The sequence below is a fragment of the Diprion similis genome, chromosome 12 (assembly GCF_021155765.1).
Source record: "Diprion similis isolate iyDipSimi1 chromosome 12, iyDipSimi1.1, whole genome shotgun sequence".
Classification (NCBI taxonomy): domain Eukaryota; kingdom Metazoa; phylum Arthropoda; class Insecta; order Hymenoptera; family Diprionidae; genus Diprion; species Diprion similis.
The window spans coordinates 4,820,378-4,836,191 of record NC_060116.1 but is presented as its reverse complement, the minus strand read 5'-3'; positions in this window follow the sequence as shown (position 1 = coordinate 4,836,191).

Below are 15,814 nucleotides of genomic sequence, written 5' to 3'. Positions count from 1 at the left end.
CTTTTCAAAGTCGTCGAAATTTTCGCCAAAAATCCAAAGGGGTTAGCCTTACTTTTTTTGCGATTTTTGGAGCCAAAAATTTCTGGTCACCGAATTGATTTGTATGACCGTTTCTCGGCTAATCGGGACCCCAAAAACTCGGAAAACACAGTAAAAAAAGCGTAGAACCGACAGCAGAGAAACGACGATGAAAATCTGCACTTTTTTGGCTGTAACTTTTGATCCGTTGCTCGCAGCGTATTGGGACTGCGCTCAATCGATTTCTCTCGCAAAATTACGTCGGAATAGTGCCCTGAAGAATCGATGGTAGCACTTTTCAAAGTCATCGAAATTTTCGCCAAAAATCCAAAGGGGTTAACCTTACTTTTTTTGCGATTTTTGGAGCCAAAAATTTCTGGTCACCGAATTGATTTGTATGACCGTTTTTTGGCTAATTAGAACCCCAGGAACTCGAAAATCACAGTAAAAAAAGCGTAGAACCAACAGCAGAGAATTGACGATGGAAATCTTCAGTTTTTTGGCTGTAACTTTCGATCCGTTGCTCGCAGCGTATTGGGACTGCGCTTAATCGATTTCTCTCGCAAAATTACGTCGGAATAGTATCCTAAAGAATCGATGGTAGCACTTTTCAAAGTCGTCGAAATTTTCGCCAAAAATCCAAAGGGGTTAGCCTTACTTTTTTTGCGATTTTTTGAGCTAAAAATTTCTGGTCACCGAATTGATTTGTATGACCGTTTTTTGGCTAATTGGAACCCCAGGAACTCGAAAATCACGGTAAAAAAAGCGTAGAACCGACAGCAGAGAAATGACGATGAAAATCTGCAGTTTTTTGGCTGTAACTTTTGATCCGTTGCTCGCAGCGCATTGGGACTGCGCTTAATCGATTTCTCTCGCAAAATTACGTCGGAATAGTGCCCTAAAGAATCGATGGTAGCACTTTTCAAAGTCGTCGAAATTTTCGCCAAAAATCCAAAGGGGTTAGCCTTACTTTTTTTGCGATTTTTGGAGCTCAAAATTTCTGGTCTCCGAATTGATTTGTATGACCGTTTCTTGGCTAATTGGGACCCCAGGAACTCGAAAATCACAGTTAAAAAAGCGTAGAACCAACAGCAGAGGAACGACGATGAAAATCCGCACTTTTTTGGCTGTAACTTTTGATCCGTTGCTCGCAGCGTATTGGGACTGCGCTCAATCGATTTCTCTCGCAAAATTACGTCGGAATAGTGCCCTAAAGAATCGATGGTAGCACTTTCCAAAGTCATCGAAATTTTCGCCAAAAATCCAAAGGGGTTAACCTTACTTTTTTTGCGATTTTTGGAGCCAAAAATTTCTGGTTACCGAATTGATTTATATGACCGTTTCCTGGCTAATTAGAACCCCAGGAACTCGAAAATCACAGTAAAAAAAGCGTAGAACCAACAGCAGAGAATTGACGATGGAAATCTTCAGTTTTTTGGCTGTAACTTTCGATCCGTTGCTCGCAGCGTATTGGGACTGCGCTTAATCGATTTCTCTCGCAAAATTACGTCGGAATAGTATCCTAAAGAATCGATGGTAGCACTTTTCAAAGTCGTCGAAATTTTCGCCAAAAATCCAAAGGGGTTAGCCTTACTTTTTTTGCGATTTTTGAAGCCAAAAATTTCTGGTCTCCGAATTGATCTGTATGACCGTTTCTTGGCTAATTAGAACCCCAGGAACTCAAAAAACACAGTAAAAAAAGCGTAGAACCAACAGCAGAGAATTGACGATGAAAATCTGCAGTTTTTTGGCTGTAACTTTTGATCCGTTGCTCGCAGCGCATTGGGACTGCGCTTAATCGATTTCTCTCGCAAAATTACGTCGGAATAGTGCCCTAAAGAATCGATGGTAGCACTTTTCAAAGTCGTCGAAATTTTCGCCAAAAATCCAAAGGGGTTAGCCTTACTTTTTTTGCGATTTTTGGAGCTCAAAATTTCTGGTCTCCGAATTGATTTGTATGACCGTTTCTTGGCTAATTGGGACCCCAGGAACTCGAAAATCACAGTTAAAAAAGCGTAGAACCAACAGCAGAGGAACGACGATGAAAATCCGCACTTTTTTGGCTGTAACTTTTGATCCGTTGCTCGCAGCGTATTGGGACTGCGCTCAATCGATTTCTCTCGCAAAATTACGTCGGAATAGTGCCCTAAAGAATCGATGGTAGCACTTTCCAAAGTCATCGAAATTTTCGCCAAAAATCCAAAGGGGTTAACCTTACTTTTTTTGCGATTTTTGGAGCCAAAAATTTCTGGTTACCGAATTGATTTATATGACCGTTTCCTGGCTAATTAGAACCCCAGGAACTCGAAAATCACAGTAAAAAAAGCGTAGAACCAACAGCAGAGAATTGACGATGGAAATCTTCAGTTTTTTGGCTGTAACTTTCGATCCGTTGCTCGCAGCGTATTGGGACTGCGCTTAATCGATTTCTCTCGCAAAATTACGTCGGAATAGTATCCTAAAGAATCGATGGTAGCACTTTTCAAAGTCGTCGAAATTTTCGCCAAAAATCCAAAGGGGTTAGCCTTACTTTTTTTGCGATTTTTGAAGCCAAAAATTTCTGGTCTCCGAATTGATCTGTATGACCGTTTCTTGGCTAATTAGAACCCCAGGAACTCAAAAAACACAGTGAAAAAAGCGTAGAACCGACAGCAGAGAAACGACGATGAAAATCTGCACTTTTTTGGCTGTAACTTTTGATCCGTTGCTCGCAGCGTATTGGGACTGCGCTCAATTGATTTCTCTCGCAAAATTACGTCGGAATAGTGCCCTAAAGAATCGATGGTAGCACTTTTCAAAGTCGTCGAAATCTCCGTCAAAAATCCAAAGGGGTTAGCCTTACTTTTTTGCGATTTTTGGAGCCAAAAGATTCTGGTCTCCGAATTGATTTGTATGACCGTTTCTCGGCTAATTGGGACACCAGAAACTCGAAAATCACAGTAAAAAAAGCGTAGAACCAACAGCAGAGAATTGACGATGAAAATCTTCAGTTTTTTGGCTGTAACTTTCGATCCGTTGCTCGCAGCGTATTGGGACTGCGCTTAATCGATTTCTCTCGCAAAATTACGTCGGAATAGTACCTCAAAGAATCGATGGTAGCACTTTTCAAAGTCGTCGAAATTTTCGCCAAAAATCCAAAGGGGTTAACCTTACTTTTTTTGCGATTTTTGGAGCTAAAAATTTCTGGTCACCGAATTGATTTGTATGACCGTTTCTTGGCTAATTGGAACCCCAGGAACTCGAAAAACACAGTAAAAAAAGTGTAGATCCAACAGCAGAGAATTGACGATGAAAATCTTCAGTTTTTTGGCTGTAACTTTCGATCCGTTGCTCGCAGCGTATTGGGACTGCGCTTAATCGATTTCTCTCGCAAAATTACGTCGGAATAGTATCCTAAAGAATTGATGGTAGCACTTTTCAAAGTCGTCGAAATTTCCGCCAAAAATCCAAAGGGGTTAGCCTTACTTTTTTTGCGATTTTTGGAGCCAAAAATTTCTGGTCACCGAATTGATTTGTATGACCGTTTCTTGGCTAATCGGGACCCCAGAAACTCGGAAATCACAGTAAAAAAAGCGTAGAACCGACAGCAGAGAAACGACGATGAAAATCTGCACTTTTTTGGCTGTAACTTTCGATCCGTTGCTCGCAGCGTATTGGGACTGCGCTTAATCGATTTCTCTCGCAAAATTACGTCGGAATAGTATCCTAAAGAATTGATGGTAGCACTTTTCAAAGTCGTCGAAATTTCCGCCAAAAATCCAAAGGTGTTAGCCTTACTTTTTTTGCGATTTTTGGAGCCAAAAGATTCTGGTCTCCGAATTGATTTGTATGACCGTTTCTCGGCTAATTGGGACACCAGAAACTCGAAAATCACAGTAAAAAAAGCGTAGAACCAATCGCAGAGAATTGACGATGAAAATCTTCAGTTTTTTGGCTGTAACTTTCGATCCGTTGCTCGCAGCGTATTGGGACTGCGCTTAATCGATTTCTCTCGCAAAATTACGTCGGAATAGTACCTCAAAGAATCGATGGTAGCACTTTTCAAAGTCGTCGAAATTTTCGCCAAAAATCCAAAGGGGTTAACCTTACTTTTTTTGCGATTTTTGGAGCTAAAAATTTCTGGTCACCGAATTGATTTGTATGACCGTTTCTTGGCTAATGGGAACCCCAGGAACTCGAAAAACACAGTAAAAAAAGTGTAGACCCAACAGCAGAGAATTGACGATGAAAATCTTCAGTTTTTTGGCTGTAACTTTCGATCCGTTGCTCGCAGCGTATTGGGACTGCGCTTAACCGATTTCTCTCGCAAAATTACGTCGGAATAGTATCCTAAAGAATTGATGGTAGCACTTTTCAAAGTCGTCGAAATTTTCGCCAAAAATCCAAAGGGGTTAACCTTACTTTTTTTGCGATTTTTGGAGCCAAAAATTTCTGGTCACCGAATTGATTTGTATGACCGTTTCTTGGCTAATTGGAACCCCAGGAACTCGAAAATCACAGTAAAAAAAGCGTAGAACCAACAGCAGAGAATTGACGATGAAAATCTTCAGTTTTTTGGCTGTAACTTTCGATCCGTTGCTCGCAGCGTATTGGGACTGCGCTTAATCGATTTCTCTCGCAAAATTACGTCGGAATAGTATCCTAAAGAATCGATGGTAGCACTTTTCAAAGTCGTCGAAATTTTCGCCAAAAATCCAAAGAGGTTAGCCTTACTTTTTTTGCGATTTTTGGAGCCAAAAATTTCTAGTCTCCGAATTGATTTGTATGACCGTTTCTTGGCTGATTGGGACCCCAGGAACTCGAAAATCACAGTAAAAAAAGCGTAGAACCGACAGCAGAGAAATGACGATGAAAATCTGCAGTTTTTTGGCTGTAACTTTTGATCCGTTGCTCGCAGCGCATTGGGACTGCGCTTAATCGATTTCTCTCGCAAAATTACGTCGGAATAGTGCCCTAAAGAATCGATGGTAGCACTCTTCAAAGTCGTCGGAATTTTCGCCAAAAATCCAAAGGGGTTAGCCTTACTTTTTTTGCGATTTTTGGAGACAAAAGATTCTGGTCTCCGAATTGATTTGTATGACCGTTTCTCGGCTAATTGGGACACCAGAAACTCGAAAATCACAGTAAAAAAAGCGTAGAACCAACAGCAGAGAATTGACGATGAAAATCTTCAGTTTTTTGGCTGTAACTTTCGATCCGTTGCTCGCAGCGTATTGGGACTGCGCTTAATCGATTTCTCTCGCAAAATTACGTCGGAATAGTATCCTAAAGAATCGATGGTAGCACTTTTCAAAGTCGTCGAAATTCTCGCCAAAAATCCAAAGTGGTTAGCCTCACTATTTTCTTCATTTTCGGAATCGAGAATATCTCGTTTCGGAATCGATTCGTGTGACCCTTTTTGAATTAATTGGATGCTGAGGAACGCAGAAATCACAGCAAAAAGAGCGTCGGATCAAAAACCGAGAAAGAAGGATGCAAGGACCAACAGCAAAAAAATGCAGAAAATGCCTCTTCCGTTTCTCGGCTGTAACTTCTGATTATTTGCTTGCAGCGTATTGGGACTGCGTCCAATCGATTTCTCTGTCTCCATTTTTTTGGAATTGCGCAAAATTGTTAGCAGCATTTTATAACTCTCGCAAAATTCTCCGCAATCTGTGGCGTGCTAAAAAGACACGAAAATAGCCTTACGCCAAACGTCGAGCAATTACGAACAAAATGCACAGAATTTGTTGATGGATTCATCTCAATCTAGTTCACATAAACCGATGCAATGTTATAGATTTTGTAGCCTGCGGATGTGCGTCGCACGTCTGCGCAACTCGGAACTTATTGTATACTAACAAACTTCATTAATCACTGTTTTATATGCTACTGCCTACATGCCGCTGAAGGTAATCCTTAGATGTACGTAGATCTTTCATGTTGTCGGCTGACGACCATGGGGTCAAGTCTGGTAGCGCGTATAAGCGCATACGGATATGTGTATGTGTGAGAGGGCTTATGCGAAAGAAGTGAACACGGGCGGCACGGATGAGAACACAGTAAGACTCAAAAGGAGACACACCCTTCATCACTGCAAAATATTGTATTTTTACTCGTCTCATAATTATATCAGAGGCAATAAAGCCTAATTATAGTAGAGAATGAATAGACTCCTACAATTCAACCACTTCTACAGCGATATATATTATGCTCCCCCACCCCGACATAATAGTCACCGTTGTTATGTAATGTTCGATCATTTCTCTTTATCTTGTTTCATGTACTTTTATCTTACCTGGCAACTTGTTCACGTATTATACACTGACATTTGAACACTTGTACTAGGATTAAGGCATAATCAATAAACGGAAACTGAACTGAAACGAAATTTCCTGGCTTTGAATTCCTTATTTCCCTCCCTTATCTCTTAGCCTAAGCCTAGCTAACAGCCTCGTGCAAATTTTATTTTTTTTGGCCGTTCCTTCCAATCTGTAATTTGCAACGAGCCGAAACTGCGCGCAATCGATTCCTCTCGTAAAATTACGTCGATATAGTGCATCAGAGAATTGAATCTAGTAGCATCCAAAATCGTCAATATTTTCATGAAAAATCCGAAGGAGTTAGCCTTACTTTTTTGAGCAAAAAATTCACCGATTCTCATTCTTAACACCGGGAATGGACGGTCAGAAAAAGAATTACATAGTATCAAAAGGACAAAGTCGAATAAATTGATTACAATGATTTATTTTCAACCTTAAAGAAAAGACACACTTGATTGTGAAATTGCTATTCGTCGAAAGTCGATCCTGACGTTTGCTGAATGTTGGAATTGATCCATCCAGAGTATTTGGATCTTAGAAAATAAGTAACAGAGTTCACATTGATGATGAATGAGTTATGAATTGGATTGTTGGAATATGGATTGAAAGTATACTTGAGCGTGGTGAAATAGATCCACATACTTGTCGAGAAGGTTAATGAAAATATGTATCGTCACTCAGCGATCGATATCGGTTATGGAAATACATACATATATTGTATGTCACGACAGCTTGATGAAATAGTTTCAATTTTTTTTAAATATTGGGCTCAAAATTTTTTCTTGCTTCACCCGTTTCCAAAATCATGTATTTGCACATCTTAACTGATCATAATTTACGACAAAGTGATCTGCATGTTCAATTGTATCCCGGCAGGATTGCTATCCATAAAAAGCAGGCTTTACGTTTAATAGACAAAACTTTATAAATACATGCAAAGAAATTTTCGTGTTATCTTCCTGCCGATTTCGATTACAGTTTTCGGTTCCTTTTTCATCGCAGATGGCTTCAAACCCCATATCTCTTTTTGGACAGCCTCTTCAACTGTTTCAACTCCACCTTTGGGACACGTGGCAGTGATATAGTCAATTCACACTTCTTAAAATCGAATAAATGTGCAACAGTGTAAGGTCTAGTTATACTCGCTTCAACTATGTGATGTTTCTACTTATCCGACAGGATAAAAATTAAATTATTTATGTTTCAAAATTTGCTCTGTGAGAACAAGATTTTCTTATGTCTTGTTAGCACTTTGAATAACCATGAATTGACAATAATCAATGTTGGGCATTTCAAGAGTCAGAAAATATGGTTTGATAAGCATGTCAATATTATGCAGAACGTAAAATAAGTTTTTGCAGCTATCTTTCTGTACACTCCCAAAAAGTTGTATTACCGCAAGATAATGTTACCACTTTGTCCAAAGTTGAATAAATTCACTAAACTTTTATACTTCATTCCAGTCGATTTGCAACGAACCTCATGATAAGTTCATTTTCATTATTCATTTTTATATTTATTGAAGCACCTACGTAATTTTTGTCAATTAAAACCCAAATACCGCTTCCAAATCTTGTGAAAAATTCAGAAAATAGGTTCAACCTTCCACATAACTTCGACGTGCTTTCATTAAAGAGAAATGTGTTTCAGAAATTTTCGGATATCCTAAAAACTTGTGATATTCATTTCTTTCAATTCATAATCTCAAAACAGCCTAACAAATCAAAAGAAAAAATTCCTCACGGGAACATTCTTGAAACGATTAGAACCACAAATGAAGTAATTCAAAATTTCTCCAAAATATTTACAGTTCAAAGTTGACGTGGTAAAAAACTTTGATGAAATAAATTAAGCATCTTAGAGATGCTACTATCGCCTATGAAAAGTTTGACTATATTCAGGTAAATAAAAACCATACACATTCGTGTATTTGATTGAAATTTTATTCTTCCGTTACATAATTTTGGCCTACATATATTTCTTGAGCGAGATGTTCTCAACTTTTCAATTTCACAATGACGACGGTATGTTACCAACGTTTTGCGCGCGATAGTTGTTGGTCATGAAGAACTTCTTTTACCGACGTGGTTAGTTACTTGCTTGATGATACATGAAACTGCTAATACCTCCAAACCCACCGTGACCCGACGAACTGTTACGAAAAATAACCCAGGGCTGTAAGTCTTAAATGTATCTTCAGTCAACGATATAGTATTTCGTATTTCAGCTACAAAGTTTCCTTAGTATTCATTCTGTTCAACACCAACCATGTGTTACTGTGTCATTACCATAGCGTGGCTGCTGGACGACCTGCCTGACCGGCCGCCGGTATTTCATGATTTTCAGAACAGTTGGTTTGAGCAGACAATGATTTTATCGGCCATCAGAAAGCTGTCGTGGGACAGCAACTGTAGTACCCTCCTTGCAATATGTGTCTTTTCCCTATTCGTTATCACCCTGACGATTCGATCCACGAAGTTAAGACCACGGCTGAAAACAGTGAGAGACATTGGAAGTAGATTTGCAGAAAATTTTTTCTCACAATTTATCAGCCGTTACTTACGTTTCTAATCTTTTTGATCGCATCTAAATACTTTTTAGTAATTGCCTGTGTCGTTGATTGCATGGGGCTTAGAAAGATTGGAAAAATTGGATTTCCCTGAAATAGGAACATCATTTTCGTTTAGAATTAGTAAAAGAGATTTTCCATGAAATTACCAAATATCATTGGGACATATTGCTGATGCACATTTTCATTTCACGCATTTGCTCCATTTGTTGTTTAAAATCGTAAGAATCAGTTTGCCGATACATTATCGGCAACGCATCAATTATACAGAGTTACGAGATCCTCATCTTGCAATGGCAACTGCGCACTTTGAGATATTAATCAGCGATTATTGGAAATTACTCATCTACGTAATTGCGAACAAATTATACCTACTTAAGTTTAATTGTATAATTCGTATCAATATAGTTATGTTGCTCTTTGCGATTAACAGGCGTGTGCTACCCGAGCGTTTCACCTGGCATGCATCGCATGAACGCTGATTGAGATAATCCAGAATCTAAATAATTCTGTAACACTCTCCTTTGATTATAATTTATTTCGAACTTTGCTTAGTCACAAATTCAAACTTTACACATATTTAACACAGTGTTCTTATAATATTGGTTGAAAAAAAAATCTCGTTTGACATTGCTTCATTTTCCATACTTTTTTTTTATAATTTCGAAATTTTAGAAAATGAAAAATTTAAGTGTATCGGGCAGCAGTACGCGAATCAAAAACGAAATAATGCCGATTAGTCACAAGAAACTATAATATAAAGTACTGATTTTGGTAAAGTTTGTACCCTGTGAGAAAAACAGGGGAACCGACGCCGAAGTTTTTCAGATCTCTGTAATTGGTTTTTTACGACTTGCATTTTGTTGATGTTGTACATGGTTATGGAAGGACATTTGCAGCAAAAATTGAATCAATAAAAATGTTCTATTATAATTTCTATATTCTCTCAAACAGTCTTCCCAGATGTGACGTAACAAAACATTCGTTACAGTTTTGAATACTTCAATCAGTGAAATCTGAGAATAATGAAAACAATTATATTGAAAATTTCAGTACAGGAGATGAAATTTGCTGCAAATCACTCAGACATTGACTCTTCTAAATATCGAAATTTTCGTTGACTCCCAATCCGATTTTCAAGCGGTGAATCACTCGGACTAATCACACGCTCTGTGGTTAGCTAAATAAAGATTCCCTATCCTGTCCTGAAGCATTTCCAGTAATTAGTAAAAATTCAGCCGCAGCTATACCTGCCCTGAACTCCTAAGCAAAGAACTCGAGAATGGCAGATAGATAAATATCCTCGTAACCTCATTCGCAGGGGCATTGCTCGAAGTGGTTTTCAGTTGGCGGTTGGAAATGCTAGTCGCGTAGTTTCAAAGTTTAGCTTCCACCATCGCGGCGTCTTCTACTGCCGCTTTATCTCTCTCCGTTTCTCCCCCTGCCCCTCTGTCTTTCTCTCTCGCGATTCCTCTCTTACTCACTTCTCCATCGTCGTTGTTAGTTTACCTCGTTTCGTGGCATCGCTAGGTTGCACAGCATTGCAAGCGACTGCTGCTGGTTTTGCAAGACGTACAGCATCGGTAATGAGAGATCTCAAGATTCCCTAACCACACCCCCCCTCTTCACTTACTCTTGTTATACTTAGCTTAATAAGCATCGATCCTGATAAAACGCTAAGTAGTTCACAAGACACTCGAAACGACCAAAGCTTTCCTTGTTACTCCGAATTATCAACCCGTAAAATTGAAAGAGTACCTATACCAATTGCTTACTGTGTTAGATGCTGTTCAAATACTTTTAGAAATTTCACTATGAAATGATGTTCTTACATCGAACACCCTGTCCATAACAGTGCAGACTGAAGTGAAATACTTCGCATTTCAACTTATATGGTATACTATTACCTAACCGAATTCTCATGAAAACAATCAATTTTCGTGCTACTTCCGGTTGACAATTGACGCTTATAATTATACCTCTCCATTTTCACAGGACGACCTTGCGTGTCTACTTGCGAAAAGATCTCCACGCTCAAAGTGTGCAAATTTATAGAGGAAAACCGCGTTTCACTGTCAAGTCCGCTCTTGCCCTTCATAAGGGTAACAATCGAGATATTGTTTCTTCTCCTTACTCACGTCTCGAAGGGTGAAACCGGGGCGACCGAGAGCGCGGGAATCTCGACGACCGTTACCTACCCCAAGCCCGGCCTTAAATTCACTCGTTTCCTCCCCAACCAGTCGGATCCCCGGCTTAAACCTCGTTAGGCATCGTTAGTCGAGGACCCGCGTACCATGGGACAAGAGTCCTCTTTTAGGGGCGGTTAAGCGAAGGACACGTGACGACAGACGTCTACGGGCACCAATACACACCATGAATTAGAAATGGCGTCCGCTCTGTGATCCCTGAGTATCTTTTCGCCCTTCGTCGTGGTTTGCGGTTGCTCGTGCAGCCGGATAACTCGTCTAACTCGTGGCGAGACTCGAAACAAGTCTGCAAGGAACTTGCAGGGCTCCTCTGGAGTTTGTCGGCCGTCGTCTTCGGAGGTTGATAACATACTCGTAGGTATAACCTGGGGCTAATTTGCCCCTGGGTCCGAGGTCGATTAATCGGGTAACCGGCAAAGTCAAACGAATTGATGCCTCTCTGTCGGCAAGGATCGGCTACGAGGTAATTCGGGACGATGGGGTGCCAGGCCTCGTTCCATCCGCTCACCAATACCTCCTGCGAGGCTGATACCTTAACCCTTGACCCTTCTTCCACTCGTATATCCTTTCTTCGCTCTTACTGGTCCAATCAAAGTGTGCTTAGCTCTGCTCCTTCTTAGATCCATCGGCTCTTTAACGACCCTTCAAATTTGGGGCTATTTAATGGCAAAGTTATCAGACTTCGCGGTCACGAAACGGAGTAGGTATAAGATTACTGTAGATTCACCCTTGTGCGACTTACCCAATCGATCGTTCTTATGAACTTTGGTTGGAAAGTCATGCAAAGTCTTGGTTGTTGTTGTTAGTGAAATTGGCGAATTTTCACCACATTTGGTTCCTTAACTGTAGAGACTCTCAATTTTCGCTAATTCCATAGATAAGTAAGTTACAATCTGCAGGCTTAATGAATTAGCTATTATCTAGACCAAAATGTGTTGAATGAGTTGACTTCGATCAAGTATGTGAATAGTGATAAGTCATTTCAACTATTAGATGCCACTGAAACATAGTTGAATATTTTAGATTGCATTTGAAGAATTTCTCATTCGACTGAACCACACACCTCCAATTCGTTCTGAAAATTAAATCTCAGAGTTAGTTCATGAATCAAGTGCAAAAATATCTGACTAAAAATAAGTGAAATATATAACGAAGTATCACATTTCCAATAATTCCGGTTCCTCTAAGTATTTGCCTTTTTTTCACATCACATATTACTGACACAGCACGCGGTGCGGCTTGTAAAGTGGGTTTTACTCTCCAGGCCAAGTGCTACCCTGCAATATTATAGATATATATAATATCAATTGTTAAATCATTTTGGGCTTGTTGAAGGCATGCCAGGTACCCAGAGTGGAATGCTTGTGGTGGTATTGATGCACGCACAACACTCGTGTATAACCGGGGTGGATTGTACACGATATGCAGATGAGGGAAGCGGGTATCATTAGTAAACTATTATGCCGGAAACTATTATCGTGTACCGGGACGCTGGGTGATGGACGTGCCGACGAACGGAACCAGGGCGAGAGGCCGGAGCGATAGAAAGAGAGGGGGCATAATTTGGGGATCACGTTGGAGCTCGTATATTACCTTTGGAACAATGCCACAACCCGTGAGGACACCGAGATACGTACAATCACGCGCATAATCTGCGAGGATCTCTCCACCCCGCCTGAAATTCTACAGGAGTTTCGTCTCCCGGGGATCCATAGCCGGCGAGATATGATCCTTGGGATTAACTTTACCCCAAATTGTTCGGGCAGCGAGCACTCGTCGACGCTTCGACTTGATTAACGAATGAACCAACATTCTGGGAGCAAGCTATCGATTCGTAATTCGATTAGTTTTGGACGAGATTGGAATAAAAAATCTAACCCAACTCCCTGACGCTTCGAGCGAGGCTTGGAGTACCTACATTCGATTTAGGTTGTAGTTCAGGTTCAATGCCACCTTGATGTCGTTATCATCAACGAATTATATGTACACTTAATTTAGTGAGAGAGAGTTAAATTTTTTCTAAACACGGCAGTTAATAATTATGTCCAATATATCTTGAGAGACAAAAATTGTTTTTTATAACACATGACCTATTAAACGGCCTTATAATAACATTTTCTGACCAGCTTGAAAAAAGCGTTAGGAATAAGAGGCTTTGTATTTTGTCCGTTGAGAATTTCCAATTTGTTGATGTTCGAACTCCTCAACTTTGTTTCTAACCATTTTCGTGGAAGCCGCCCGCACATAATTCATGAAACCTCTCCAATGCCACTTGGGAAATTTAAGGACTCGCTAGATAAATTCGGAGCTTTTCAGTCAAGATATTTATTGCTATAAATTCACTCTGCAAAGGATCCAACAAATGCCACTTCTCGAAGAAAAGCTTATCTCGATAAACTTTGTTTACATACAACTAATTGAAACAGATAATCAGAACAAAAATTTTGCAACACGTAGAAATTCCTTGACGCTGATTCTAAATTCGGATCAAAAAAGTCTGTGGCACATCTATATGTATATTTAATACATGTAGATTGTTTCATTTCTTACTTGGGAGTTTGCAAGGTCTTTAGCTATCTTCCAATATCAATGCTGTGTCTAAATCCTGGCGAATATAGCGTCGCAAATATGTACCGTAATTGTTCAATCCTGCGAGATAAATTTTCAATTCTGATTATTACTACGCAGTCCCTAATTATTCCCCTTTTTTACCATAACCCCAAAACATAGTACTATGCGAGATAGAAACTTTTTGTAATCCGAAAACTTATAGTATACCTAATCAACCTATTTAACTATACTTTTTTAGTAATAATCTAATACAGTGAACCACTAATTGGTGATTAGCTGTGTAGGATTTGAGGTACGAAACGTGTTTCCCCTCGATCCTTGGGCCCAGCATGCGGCGTCGTCTTCAAATTTGCATTACAACTTTTGTAAAGAGATGGCCGCAAGTTTCTGCGGCATTAAACCGCCTCTGCGCTTACTTAAGTAAGGTGAGTAGCTGGTAGGCAACAGTCGTGAGAACCGCATATATAAACCGACCGTGGTTTGGTCGCTCACCGCTTCTTCGTGGTTGACGCGTTGAACGAGTCGGCGATGGGACGAGGATGCGAGGGAGGCATCTTGGGAAAGGTAATAAAGCACAATTATCATTTATATTACCCAAGGAAGCCCACTTTGCGCAAAGATATCATGAATATTAAACCTCAAAACCCCTCACAACTCGTGTCTTCATACCCAACGCTGGATATCTTCTCTCGATCTCAGCTGGTTAGGCTGTTTTTTGCTTACATATATATGTGTATGTATATCAGATTCATCATCGTGTTATTCAATCGCTTCATTCAAAGTGAGACTCATCTTCCATCCGCTGTTCATCTGATCATTTCATTCACACAATCATCTCTGTATATCGGGAGTGATTTTAAGTTACTGATGAACCGAACGAGAAAAGCGTCTTAACTTAGGCTGGAGTTTATGGATTTAAATGAATTTTTAACGATTTTTCGTCACTGCTGGGTCGACTTCTCCCCATTATTATTTCCGAGATTTGATTCGTTTCATCGAGTATTATAAACCCTATTTTTTTCGACGTTTGCATTGCAGTACATTTGCAAAAATCCAATGTTTTTCACTCTCACCGAAATTTCAATTCCTTCAACATCCAGACACTTTGATGAGTCGTTGGCTGTATCTTTATAACTCATTGAGAACTTACAATCCTCATTCTAGGTATATTATATTCTCCGTGTAGTTAATGAACGTCATAATTGGTTCGGCCTGTCCGTCCAGATGTGTACCAAAAGAAACGTTCATCGGATGGATCATCTTATAGGGAATATCTGAAGTATCTGGTTTGATTAGCCGCGAAGGTGTGAAGTTGTCAGGCTTCTGCAGCTATACTTTGATATTGGCGATATGAAATGAGTGTGCAGATGCGATCCTGAATTTAGAATCCCTCGGCGCATCGCCTTATACCGATGGTTGAAAAATATTCGTTCAATATCTGAGAATTCTTCAATTACATCGAGAGGTGATTCGATTAGCGCAGCAGTACTAACTCGACCTACAGGCGTAGGACGACTTTAATTAAATTTACTGTGAAAGCTTTTCAACGCGTCTCAGGATTTTTCCTTTTACCTATCGATTTTTTTTCGATTTCTAACAGATGACGTGACGTCAAACCGTGGCTTAATCACCGCAACTTCTGGTTGCGAGTTGACCTTGGTACATATAAGGCGTATGAATGTCATTGAAAAAGATTGGAAAGGGTAGAAAAAGGCAAGGAATAAATGATGTTCAATTCTATCTATAAATTTTCATAATTTTCGATCAAGCGGTAAAAACGAACATTTTCATTTCAGCTTCGAAATGTGCCGAGCCATGTTCGATTGATTTGCTTATTGCTATTACCCGTGAACCGAGGTTGCTGCATTTATGATTAAAATGAGTTCGGATACGACACGTCCGAATGTGTAAGCTATCACTTTTCAAGTTTTTCAAGTGGTCAATGAATTCGCAAACCAGGAGAGGCCCAGTTTTTCATGATGTTTGCAAAAGCATATCCCTACGCGGTAGCTGCAGTTTCATTTCTCGCCCAACTAACTTCGCTATAGCTCGTTACTGGAGATGAGCGCATTTACTCTATATTCTCATAGAAAGCGGCAGCTTTCTGTACATCAGCTTTACAATTAGCGTAATGACTTTGTTGGGAA